General features: G+C 40.0%; 1 protein-coding gene across 1 annotated transcript in view; it reads right to left on the reverse strand.

The window, feature by feature from the left end:
- TTLL7 (tubulin tyrosine ligase like 7) overlaps nt 1-1,748 on the reverse strand; it is a 142,036-nt gene extending 140,288 nt beyond the window's left edge. Inside the window, exon 1 of the mRNA XM_036026342.1 lies at nt 1,269-1,748. The gene's annotated coding sequence lies outside the window, so the exon portion shown is untranslated. The remainder of the gene's footprint in view (nt 1-1,268) is intronic.
- Between the last annotated feature and the right edge of the window lie 10,854 nt (nt 1,749-12,602).

Consider the following 12,602-nt stretch of genomic DNA (forward strand, 5'->3'; position numbering starts at 1 on the left):
CCAAATCACAGAATTATAATGAATCAAATAACATTATCAGTCTGGGTTTACCTGTCATCTTATAATGGAGCAACACATTCCACAAAAACTTCCATCACACACCCTATGAAGTAAATAACTGTTCTTACTGCAGATGTTTTCCTAAAGTTTAAAAAAGAAAATGATATCCAGATTTTACTTTCCTGAATGACTTGTCCTACACTTGAGCATCGACCATATATCTGCCAAAAATGTTGACCATCTCCTGTTATGACCTGGCTCTCCCATGCAGTGTTGTCCAGATACTATCTTCTGGCATACGCTTTCTAAAGAAATATGGGTTTTTCCCCACGTAATTCAAAGCATGCTCTACTTTTACTAAAAGAACAATAATTCCACATACAGGAAGTTTACAGGTTGTTGTTGCTGTTGAGACTCCTCCTGTGAAAATTAACTCTGTTTAATAGACCATAGAGTGTATGTACACTTGGATAAACAACTTCTCAACACTGTGAAAGGTCCATGGGCTTTACAGTCCTAAAGATTTGTATTCAAATTCCTGTTCTGTGACCTTGAGCACATAATTTAACTTTCCTGCTCCAAACTTTCCACATTTGGTTCTGGGTTGTTGTGATGATTCAATAAAATTTTATATACATATGTCCCTGGGTTGTGAAATTATTTCCTATCTTAAATCTTTCCACGTATGCCAGGAACCAATCAAACCCACGTTGAATACAAGACAACTTAGAGCATCTTTCACACACATTAGCGGGAAGATGCCAGACGACGTAAACTTTAGTGGATGACGGCATGAATCAGACATCTAACGGGGCAAGAAGTAGAGAAACAGGCATCCACAATGGACCTAGACTTCATTCGCATGTGTGAAAGATACGAATCTGACATACTTTGAAGACCGCACCGCAAACGCACGGAGGTTTGTACCAGGATGTGGGAAAAGGATGGAATTTTAGAACAAGCCAGCAGGGAGCCTCTGAGTTCAGCCCGCCCGACCCCGCCCCGCCTGGGTCGTTCAGCTGGAGCCTAGAAACTAAGGGGAGAGAGAGCACAGCAACTGACCTCGTCCCCCACGCTCTCTCATCACGCCCAAAACCTCTAGGGCACGAAGGGTGCTGAATCATTAGCACCAACAGCGGCAACTCCCTGTTCTGCTGCTCGGCGAGGGGCAGTGTCCCCGAGCAGTGACCATTCCGGATGGGGGCCGAGACCTCCTGGGCGTGGGGACGTGACAGCGGTCGGGGAGGTTCGGGGCAGCAGGTACTCACCCGGGTGAGGACAGCCCAGCCCCGGTCCTCGTCTCCCCGCGGGAGGCGGTCCCACTGCGGCCCGCGGGTTTCCCGCCGGCGGCCGCCCCGGGCTGCAGCTAGAGCTGGAGGTCCGGTGCTTCCCTCCGCCCGCCCACCGCCCGCGGGAGCCGCGACTCCTGGCTGCGTTGCCAGACCCGGAGCAGCTCGAGCAGCTTTTGCTGCCGAAGCGGTGGCGGCTGCCGACGGACCAGACCATTCGCGGGCTGCAACCGGGGGTGCGCGACGTGCGAGCGGAACCAGCGCCTAGGGCGAGTCGGCGTGGCGACAACTGGGAGCAACCAAGGACCAGGGGAAGCCTAAGCAACCGCTGCTCCGGCAGAGCTTGGGCGCAAGGCGACCCACAGTGGAGTAGCTGCTCGCCAAGGTGCTTGATGAAGACAGTCCTTCGGCCTTTCCGGGCACCCCCCTCCCGGTTTGCCTTGGTCCAGCTCGGGGCTCCTTTAGAACGCCGCAAACAGAGGACCTAGCAACGGGAACGCCTGGGCGGTGTCCCCTGGGCGGTGTCCCCACCAGAGAAGATGCGAAAGGGCGCGGGCCTGAGCCACCGCTCCTGCCACCTCGGGTTCCTCCGCGGGGCTCCAGGGTGTCAGTTCCTAGTGCAGTCTTACCACGGAACAGAGAGGGGCATCTTGAATCTTGAAGGGGCTTCCCAGGTCTTTTTTCCGAGCATCTTTGTGGAGCAAAGAATAAACGGATATCCTAGGCAGCTCGAAAGTTAGAAAATAAAATGATGCAGGGCTCCATCCTTTGTAAATAAGATACCCGAAAATGAAGGACACTTTTGAATCCCAGAACCACTGCTCCAAAAACGTGGGAGCCCAGTAGTTTAGAAAACATAGATTTAGGAAACCATTTTAGCATACAGATCTATAAAAACTAAAGAAATTTTAAAATATTTGGGGTTCACTGTTCACCATTTTAGAATTAGTACCTTGGGATTTGGGACGGAATCGTGTCCTTACATGAAATGAACTTTACAGAACTGGAGGGAAGTCCCCACTGCTGTGTGGTCTCTGCCCCAAGCTTTACGGATCCATTTCACACCACGATAGAGATGGAGACAAACATACAGTTTCATTACAGAATAGGGGGTATGGCACTACCTATAAAATATAATTTAAGGGAGCAAAAGAAAGACCCTCTAAATTCCTCCCCAACAATAGGAAATTTCACATTTAAAAGCCATTTTCTCTGGATAAAGATATGGTCCTCTTTTGAGTAAATTAACAAAATTTTAACATAAACCGAGCACCTAGTATGAACCAGACACTGCGCTGAGAGTATTCCCAGTTTGATTGTTTTGTTTATTATTCTAAAGATTCCTGTGAGGTTGGTAACATTGTTGGTATTTTTTATAGAGAGAAACTGGGTGGAGAGTTTGCTGTGGTGGGTTTACATCTCAGATTATGAGTGGCAGAGCAGGCGCTGCAACCTAGAGCTTTTGACTAGCGCCTTTCCACCAGAAAACCTCTGGGAAATGCACACAAAGCCTTAGCATGTCCATGACTGGTGCTCGAATGTGTATTTTTTCTCTGTGAAAACTAGGTTTCATGGTGCAGAAAGGGACCCTTAGTTATCTAAGGTGGACATCACAGGTTAGAAATAGAAACCAGTAGGAAGAGACTAGACTGGCCTAGAAATGTCAAGGTCAATCATGCACTGCTAGGGTCATGTGAGGGTGAGGAGGAATTCTCCACTACATTGTGTTAATCATGTTCTCTGTCATTTACTATATTGCACTTGACGCTTAATCTATTATTACTCTATTATATATTACACTTTATACTATTATTCTTCCAATCCCAGGGTTTTTAAAGGGATGTAATCTCATATGTCTTATCAGAATTTAGAGAAGTAACAGGGCCTTAAAAACTCTCACATCACCTCACATCACATGAAGGAACTTTTAGAAAAATAAGGAATAAAGTTAAATTGTTACCCTATGTTGCACCATTGCTAGTATGTTAACTTTTTTTTATAAATGTTCACACTTTAGTATCAGCCCAACAGAAACCTCCATGGTACCAGAGCTCCATGGTACTGAGGAGCCAGGACACTAAATTCCCAGGGAAGCCACACAGCTGTAACTGAGGGCTAGGATGACATCAGCCTCAGAAATGTATGACTCTTGCCCTGGCCTGTGTGGCTCAGTTGGTTGGGTGTCATCCCGCAAACCAAGGCATCGTGGGTTTCGTTCCTTGTCAGGGCCCGTGTCTTGGTTGCAGGTTCCATCTTGGTCCAGATGCCTGCGGGAGGCAGTCAATGGGTGTTCTCTCTCACACTGATGTTTCTCCCCCTCTCATCCTCCCTCCCTATCTAGAATCAATAAAAGAAAAAAATTTAAGGAAAGAAATGTGTAATTCTTTCCCCCATGCACAGTTGTTTCACTTCAAAGGAGACAACAAAGGAACTGAACTGGGTTAGACAGACAACATGCCTTTTGAATTAGTATTCCCTGTCTAGTTGACAGGGGTATAAGAAAAAAAAATAATAAGGTCTTTGGTGGTTCACCCGAGACCAAGCTGGGATTTAGAACCTTATCAGTTACAAACCTGGTGACATCTCCAGCCATCTGCTTGTATAAGTTGACATTACTGAAATGTATGTTTCTGAATGAAGCACAGAAATTTTCTTCCAGTAGCCTTGAAAAATTGTCAAAAGCAAAACAGATATAGCATGGTGCCTGCATTCCTTGATCTCCCATAGAGTCTTCCAATGGTTTTGAGCTCCTTGAGGAAGGAAATTAGGGCCAGAAACTGAGGAATTATTTTTACAAATGACTGTGGGATTTAGGGTCTAAGAAGTACTACTTGGGGCCCTGGTGACATAGTACAGCAGAGAAGGCCATTCTCTCACGCAGTCTGCCATAGACTTGTGTGCAGCCTTGCCACCAATACAGAAGTGCTCTGCCCAATGAAGGCGTATTCTCGTGAAGAACACTGGTGACCAACACAGGGTCAAGATCACTTGGCTAGGAAGGAGAGAACAGCAACAGAGCACATGTGGAATTGTTCCTGAGCACCTGGGAGACGCAGCTGACAATTTGCTGTCATGAGGGAGCCTGGGGCAGAGGGGATGATGATTAAATTGAAGATGATTGTTAAACATCATTTTAATAGTGATATTAAGAGTCTAATGAGGACAGCATCAAATTTATGTATTAATTTTTCGAAAATTGACATCTTTACAATAGTAAGTCATTTCATCCAAAACGGTAATAGATTTTTCCATTTGTTTTGTAATTTGTCTTATATTTCCCAAGAATATTTTTATAGTTCTGTTCATGTACATTCTGCACCTTCCTTATAAATTTATACCAAGTTATTTTTTAAGTATGTGTCTTCTTCATGAAATAGTCTTTCCGCTTCTTTTTCTAGGTGCTTTTGCCTGAATAGAGAGAGATTCATTATTTCTGTAGTTTATTTTGTATTCACACGACACACTAAATTATCTCATTATTTGTTTTATCACAAAAGTCTTTTAAGTTTTCTTAAACACACACACACACGGGCATATCGCCAATATCAGGAACTTTTATCTCTTTTTCCATTATTTACACTAGTGCTTGTGTACCACATTTGCTAGAATCACCAATACAAGGGATTATAATGATACCTTTCTGATTCCCAGGTTTTAGAGAAAGATTTGGCTTCTGCCATTTAAGAGAATGTTTGCTAGTAGCTTTTTCTTTGTTTTAAAAGTAATCTCCTGCTGTTCCTATTTTGCATCAAGCCTTCCTTGGCAGTTGGTTGCTTGACCTTTGATGTCCTTTCACAACCCACCTAATGGTTGGGTCATTTTTCCTTTAATTTTTAATGTAATCAATATGTAGATAGATTTCCTGCACTGACCCGCCCTTTCCTTTCTATAATACAGCCTGTTTTGTCATAGTGTGCTGTTCTTGTGATGCATTTCTCCACTATGTTCTCTAATGTGTTATGTGAACATTTGGCATTTATAGTCATAGGTGAAACTGGACTGCACTTTTTTTGTTGAATTCCTTCTTTGGCTTTGGTATTTGAGGTACTCTGGCTTCATGAAATTAACTCAAGAACTTTCATTCTTTTCCTACGACCCACAGCTGTTTAAATGATATTGGAATTGTCTATTGTTTAATAGTTTGATTAAAAATTCAACTGTGAATCCATCTGTCTGCTGTCTTTTTCAATAGGAAATCATTTATCACTTCTCCAATCTCTTCTACAATAATTGGCCTATTCAAGTTTTTACTAATTCTGAGCCATTTGTGATAACATATATTTTGCTAAGGAAGTATTTAATTCTTCTATGTTTTATTAGTTTAATGTACTCTTCCAGAGTTGCCTTTAATATTTACTTAGAATTGTTGTAATCTCTTTCCTTCTTTCACAGTTAATCTTATCTAATTCTAATTTCAGTTTCTTTCATACTCAGAATTACATCATATTTATCTATATTTATTGGTCTTTTTAAAGAATCAATCTTTGAATTTATTATTTTCTCCTATTTTATCTGTCTTAATAGTTTCAGCTTTTATCAATATTAATTCCCTCTTCCAAGTTTCTTTTGTTTTGTTTCTGTTGTTATTGTTCTTACTGGATCAATCAAGTACTTAATTCCTTCATTTTCACCTTTCTGCTTCCACAATTAAGGGCAACACATTTTCATGTGAGTTGTTTTGCTATTTCCCCATTGTTTCAGTATAAAGTGTTAGTTTTTCCAATGCTGCCAGGAGTTTCCATATTTCCCCTTGCTATGGCTGGAATGCTTGTGTTTCACCCTGCTCATATTCATGTGTGGAAATCCTGGACTCCAAAGATGATGCTATTAGGACATGGAGCCTTTGGGAGTCACATAGGTTGTGAGGTAAACAAACCCTCAGGACTAGGATTAGTGACTTTATAAAAGAGGCTCCAGAAAGGTCCCTACCCCCTTCCACCAGGCAAGCACACAATGAGAAGGTGCCTGGTATGAGTCAGGAAGAGGACCCTTACCATAGGTGATCGTGCTGGGATCTTGGACTTCCAGCCTCCAGAACCATGAGAAATAAATTTCTGTTGTTTCTGTGATATTTTGTTATGACAGCCCCAAAGGACTAAGACACTTCTGTAATTTCCTATTTCATACAAGACATATCCCATCATGTGTTCCTTAATTTCCAATTAACTTTATTGGATTGTGCAACCAGTACTGGATTGAGAGAATACAACCTGTTAGCTCTCTGATCCTTTTGAATTTGTTAGGGTTTTCTTTTTAGCCAAGGATATAATTCAGTTATGTAAAAGTCATATGGAAATATATATAAATATATTATGTGATATTATATTACATTATATTATATTTATATATCTCCTAATCAAGAAATAAAATATTACTATTCAAGGAATACTATGTTAATATATTAAATAAAGTTTATTAATTATATTATTTATTTCTTCTGTATCCTCTCTATAGCTTTTTGGGAGGTCTCTCAAATTATTTTAATTCAGGGATATACCGAAAAATCCAGTAAAATTGCATTTCTATTTTTATCCTACTCTTTCATTTTCATTTTTTAATTGAAATAACATGCCCCTTTCTTGTCCTAAAAGTTTTGTTTGTGCATTTAGTTTGTTTTGCTTGCTGAAAACAGTGCCTTTAACCAATTCACAATGTTTGTCCTTATCCTATTTAGTGCTTTTAACCTTCTCTGCCACATTGTTTGCTATTAACCTTGTTCCTCTTGATGTGTTTCCGTGCATTTCCTTTGCTTTGTTTTGTTTTGTTGGGGTTGTTTTTTTTATTTTCAAATCTCCCTTACTACTATATTTTAAATATATATTTTGCAATGAGCTTAAATCTGCTGTTTTTTAAACTAAATTTAACGATCTTTTTTAATAAAAGAATGCTAGTCAAATCACGTTTTGTGTCATGCCTGATATACATCATTCTATCTCATTTCTTATTTATTTATCAAACCTTGTTTTTCCCCCTTTACATTTTTGTTTATGCTTGTCCATCTAATTAAGTTTCATTTATTCCCCCTTTTCCTTGATTATTTGCAGATTCTACTGGGTATTTTTCTTTTCGTAAATGGTTATCTTTTCTTCTCTTGTTCTTATAATCAAATACTATTATTGGACTATTACATAAAAGAAAAATCTTATTTTCCTTACCAAGATCCTATATTTCCCTCTTTTCTTCTTTCATTTGAATAAATCTTTTAAAATACTTTCCTCTTTCAACATTCTTTATCTCCTGCTCTTCTGTTCTACTTCTCTCTTCATCTTTTTCCATCTTGAGGTTTCTATTTCTGGTCTATGTCTTACTTTGTTAAAGCCTTTACTTATGGATTTTTCTCTAATAAAGTACATAAATAGTAAACACTTTCTTGTATATTTTCAAATATCTTTCGGGCTGAGCGGTGCATGCTATCTTGCTGGGGTACTGATTAATTTGGTCGTGGTCCTATTCTGAAACTAACCTATGGATGCCAGTTCATCCTTGTTGCTAGCTTCTGCTGTTGCAAGTAAGTCTAATGCAAGTCTGATGTTTTTTTTTCCTTTGTAATTTGTTCATAACTGCTTGGAACTTGTGACATTTTCCCTATATTGTTATTATTCAGGAATTAAAAGGGGGAAGGGCTGTCAAGGAACATGTATAAAGGACACATGGACAAAGCCAAAGCGGGGTAGGATCAAGGGTGGGAAGTAGGGATGGCTGGGGTGGGGGGAGTGGTGGGAGGAAATGGAGACAACTGTACTTGAACAACAATAAAAAAGGAGAGGAAAATAAAGGGAATTTTATCAGATTTAGGTCTTAAAATAGGAAATTTTCTTTTTCTGATATTATAAATTATTGACAACTTCTATTTGTTCTTTCTTCTCCTTTTGAAATTTCATAAATTAGGCCCTTGGACCTGACTTCCATTTCCTTTTGAGGTCCCCCCATTTTTTTTTGCTTCATGCTTTGATATATTTCTTAGCACTTGATTTTTCAGACCACTGATCCAGATTTCAATAGAGACCATCCTCTCCTTCAGTTCTACTCCTGAATCTTTTATTTTGGAAGCCACATTTTCAATTCAGAAATAATTTTTGTGCTGCTCTTGCATCTTAATTCCAGATGTCACTATCTCCTCCACAGCACTCCGTGAGTAGTATATTTGTTCTAACGACTGCTTTTCTCTAGAGGTTGGATGGATTATTTTCCTATGTCAACTCATTGGAGCTCAAATGCTCGATGACCGGAATCTCACAGAGGATGAAAGATGAAGTTATCTCTACCTACACGGGCCTGATTTACAGCAGAGGCTACCAGACCCTGTTGCTGTCTTGAAGGAAACCCTTTGTTCTCAAGCCTCCTGGTACTCCCACAGCTTGAGGCACAGGGAGATCAGTCTTTCTTCACAGTTCTTTTTTGAGGATGTGAGGGTAAGAAGATCTGAGCCAACATTGTCTTCTGTCTGAAGGTTCTCAGATCTCTGACCTCCCAGCATTTCCCAATATCCATTGCTTTTAGTCCTCACTAGTTCCATGATGATGTTCTTGGCCCATCCCGTAAGGGAAAAACATCAAACTGATTTCCCTCTGATAGAACCCCAACAAAGCCTGAAATCCCTCTTCTACCCAGCTGTCCATGGAAGCCAGCAGCCATTAGGCTTTTGAGAGGCAGGTAGCCTGGAGCCAAGGGTAAAGGAAGAGGGAACGGTGTTCAGTCACCACAGGGTCAGAATCTCCCTTGGGCCTAACTGTGTTTTTCTATAACTTAAATGAACTTTTATTTAAGTCTCTCACTTTATCAGGTAATAAAGATTTAATCTCAGTCAAGTCAAACTCCTCCCTCATTTTCCCTGGAACTGGATCATAATTCTGGAGTTCCTACAAAGCGCTGAGGTATTGAGACAGGAGCCGTGAGGACCTGATCTGAGTCATCTGTCCGTTTTACAGGCCCCACCTGTGTAGAGCCGGACTGCTTGTGTTAGTCCTTATTACATGTTTTAACACCTATTTTCAGGTTATAAAAATGGTACATAAAGGGCAATGAAGCAAGGGTTCCTGTCTAAGCCTAGGTAGTCCATGCTTCAAAGATCAGTTAGAGCTTGTCCAGAAGACTAATGTCTGCCTAGAATATATCTGAATGATGAACTGAGGAATTTCCTGGTAAAAAGAAATCACCCTAAAGCAGAAGAAAAAGTCAGGCATACAAGCTTGTTTCAATAACCATGCCTCTGTGCCAGAATTTGAATACAGCTTGATATCTTTTTTAAAGATTTTATTTATTTATTTTTAGAGAGAGGGAAATGGAGGGAGAAAGAGAGGCAGAGAAATATCGGCGTAAGAGAGACACATCAATGGATTGCCTCATGTAGAGCTTCAACCAACTAATGACCAAACCTGAAACCCAGGCCCATGTCCTGACCAGGAATCAAACCATGACCTTTTGCTTTGTGGGACAATGCCCAGCCAGCCACCTGAGCCACACCGGTCAGGCCCAGCTCCATCTCCTTTGCTCACATTGTCCTCTAGCCCAGCTCTCATATTCAAGTCATGGGAAGGCAAGGGCTGAAGAAAAATGAAAACCTGTACTGGAAACTTGGGGAGACATTGAAAGCATAAAGCAGTAATATCTGGGACCTTCATGACAAGGTGGGTTTAATTTTTAAGTAGTTGTTGCTTGTTTATTTTCCTGAGTTCAGCTGGACCCCTATTTGAGAACCGTAACTTATCACAGGCATCAGCAATGTCAGCAGACGAGGGAGAAGTAGCACCAGAGGCAAAAACAGATGCTGATTTTTTGGAAGCTCAAGCAAAGGGAAAGGAAAAGGCAAATGCTCTGTGATCATTGTGTCTCCTAAGTGCTCAGGCAACTCTTCACCAGTGCCATTGCTCTCGAAATAACTGGGGAACATGTTAAATGTAACTCAAAATACCGCACAAGAAGGTGGGGAAAGAACCCAGAATAGATGGGGAAAGAAAGAAGGAACGCTAATTGTTATAGTTACTGTGTCACCATTTCTACCCACAGCTGCTGAAGTCTAAGGAAACACAATTTCATGGTCAAATTTTATCGGAGAAGGAAACCGAGTCACAGAACCATGTGCCAGAGTCACACAAGAAGTCAAAGGCTGGTGCAAGGACTCAAGTCCACTTCATCTGACTTACAACCCGGAATGTCATCCCACTTTCACTCAGGGGAGGAATAATTCAAAGTAAATCATCCACAAAACAGATAAAAATGAAAAATCCTCAAATATCTGTCCTACTGATTATGGCTCTATGATTTTATCATTAGGATTTGAGGGACTACAAACTTGTCAGGCCCTCGAACAAAGAGAGTGGTCTTCAGTCCTGTGCAAGGTTCCCATACTGGAGTGATATGTTCTGAAGACAGAACATGGTCCTTTTTATCCAATTCAATCCCACTTCTGTACTCTGTCAAGAATGTGGCTTAAGGTTTTCTGTTTGCTCCTCCAATGGAAGATATCTTTCTTTTTATAATTACAATTTGCACATCTGGTTATTTTAAGAGAGACTATGACAGTTCTGGTTGATAGTAGTGGTAAATCAATATTTTAATAACAGAATTTCAGCATATCAAGTTTATCTCCAGAAAAATTATAAGCAATTCAACCTAAATAACCCAGAGAGAAGATGAGCCTGGTAGGTTATTGTGGTAAGAGAGCTAATAATGATAGTTATTTTTATATTGACCTAAATGCACTATACTAAGTACTTCATTTACTTCATCTAATTCTCATTTAAACTCTATGAAGGAACCATATTATTCCCATCTTATTGAAGAAACTGACATTGTAAAGGAATTAAATAACCTCCCAAGCAGTACAAAGCTAGAAATTGCCGAAGTCAGACTTATATCCTAGTTTGTCTAAACCTAGGTCTTTCTGATTCCTAAGCTCCCATTGTTACTACTCTGTTCTACTGCCTCATTAAGGAAGAGAAGCTAGTATATTTCATCCTATTTGTGTTTCCTCAGGAAAACCCATAACATTTGCCAAGCAAAAAAATACAAAATTAAACTTGCAAACCTTTTGGCCCACTATCAGATTTTGAGAAGAGTAATTTCCTTAAAAGTACAAGGAATAAAAATTTGACTCACTATAAATAATTCCATCAAATGTATTTCTGTACTGCCTCTGACCCTGCCCATTTGCCTTAAGTCACTGCCAACACTAATAAATCCCACAATACTCCCAGAATATAAAGAATAATTATTGAAATTAATCTAAGTATACAGAGATTTAAAAAGCATTTTTGATACTAGACAGAGCATTTATCTTTCAAAGGCCATTCTCTTGATTTTCCTTAAATATCATATAACAACCCACATTACGGCTTTGTGTTTTCAGTGAGTAAACATAGGTCCCTAGTGTTAGGGTCTACCCTTTCCATATAACTCACTGCCAAAGCAGAATTGATTAGCATTTCACATGCTCTTTATTATCTAAATATTCAAGAATGAAACTGAGAGCATGGAAGAAAGTGAAAACAGATTCAAATATATCACAAAAATTAGTAATTTAAGTAATAAACCATTCCTTAGTTTGTGGTCATTTGCCCATAATTCCAACAAGAACACTGCCTTGCTGGTAACAAATAACCAATAAATATTTGTCGAATAAACAAATGAATAAAATCTTGATTATAGCAAATTCAAATCAGTAAATTAGCATCACCTATAGGCATAGTGGGATATTGGGCAGAGTGGGAGAGTCACCTGTTCAGAATCCATTCGTCCTATTCCAGTGACATCACACCTATTCCGGTGCGTTCCAGTCTTTCATTTGTATAGTATGTTTGTACAAATTTCCATTTGTATAACCTTGGTCTTCATAAAACCAAGAGATAAGCATGAGGAGTGAACTGACCAATCAGAAATTCTCCCAAGACTTCAGATCTTGAAAACCTAGGACACTTGGGATGCATTTCTTCTAGTAAAGCTACCCTAAGAAGGCAGTTATGTAGTCCTCTCTGTCTGGAACCTTGGAATTGCCCTGGTTGCTCTGAATTGAGCTCAATTCTTCACCTTACCCATGGATTTTGTTAATTCACCAGTATAAATGTAAGATTTTTGTGTGTTTAACTTAGCCAGAATTCAACTACTTAAAAAACTGAAGAACACAATCCTGCAGCTTCCACTTAGGATGTACAAGGTTATAAAGATTATCACACTAAACCTAAAAAGGAGATTAAAAAGTAGTTAATCTGCAAAATCATAACTTTCCTGGAGCGTCTCAGAGAGCTGGAATCACAAGGCAACTGACTAACCTGAGTTCCAGTGAGGCAGAGATCAGTTCCTTCAAGGAGGAGTGGA

Source organism: Phyllostomus discolor, chromosome 5, assembly GCF_004126475.2.
Source record: "Phyllostomus discolor isolate MPI-MPIP mPhyDis1 chromosome 5, mPhyDis1.pri.v3, whole genome shotgun sequence".
In the NCBI taxonomy this organism is placed as follows: Eukaryota; Metazoa; Chordata; class Mammalia; order Chiroptera; family Phyllostomidae; genus Phyllostomus; species Phyllostomus discolor.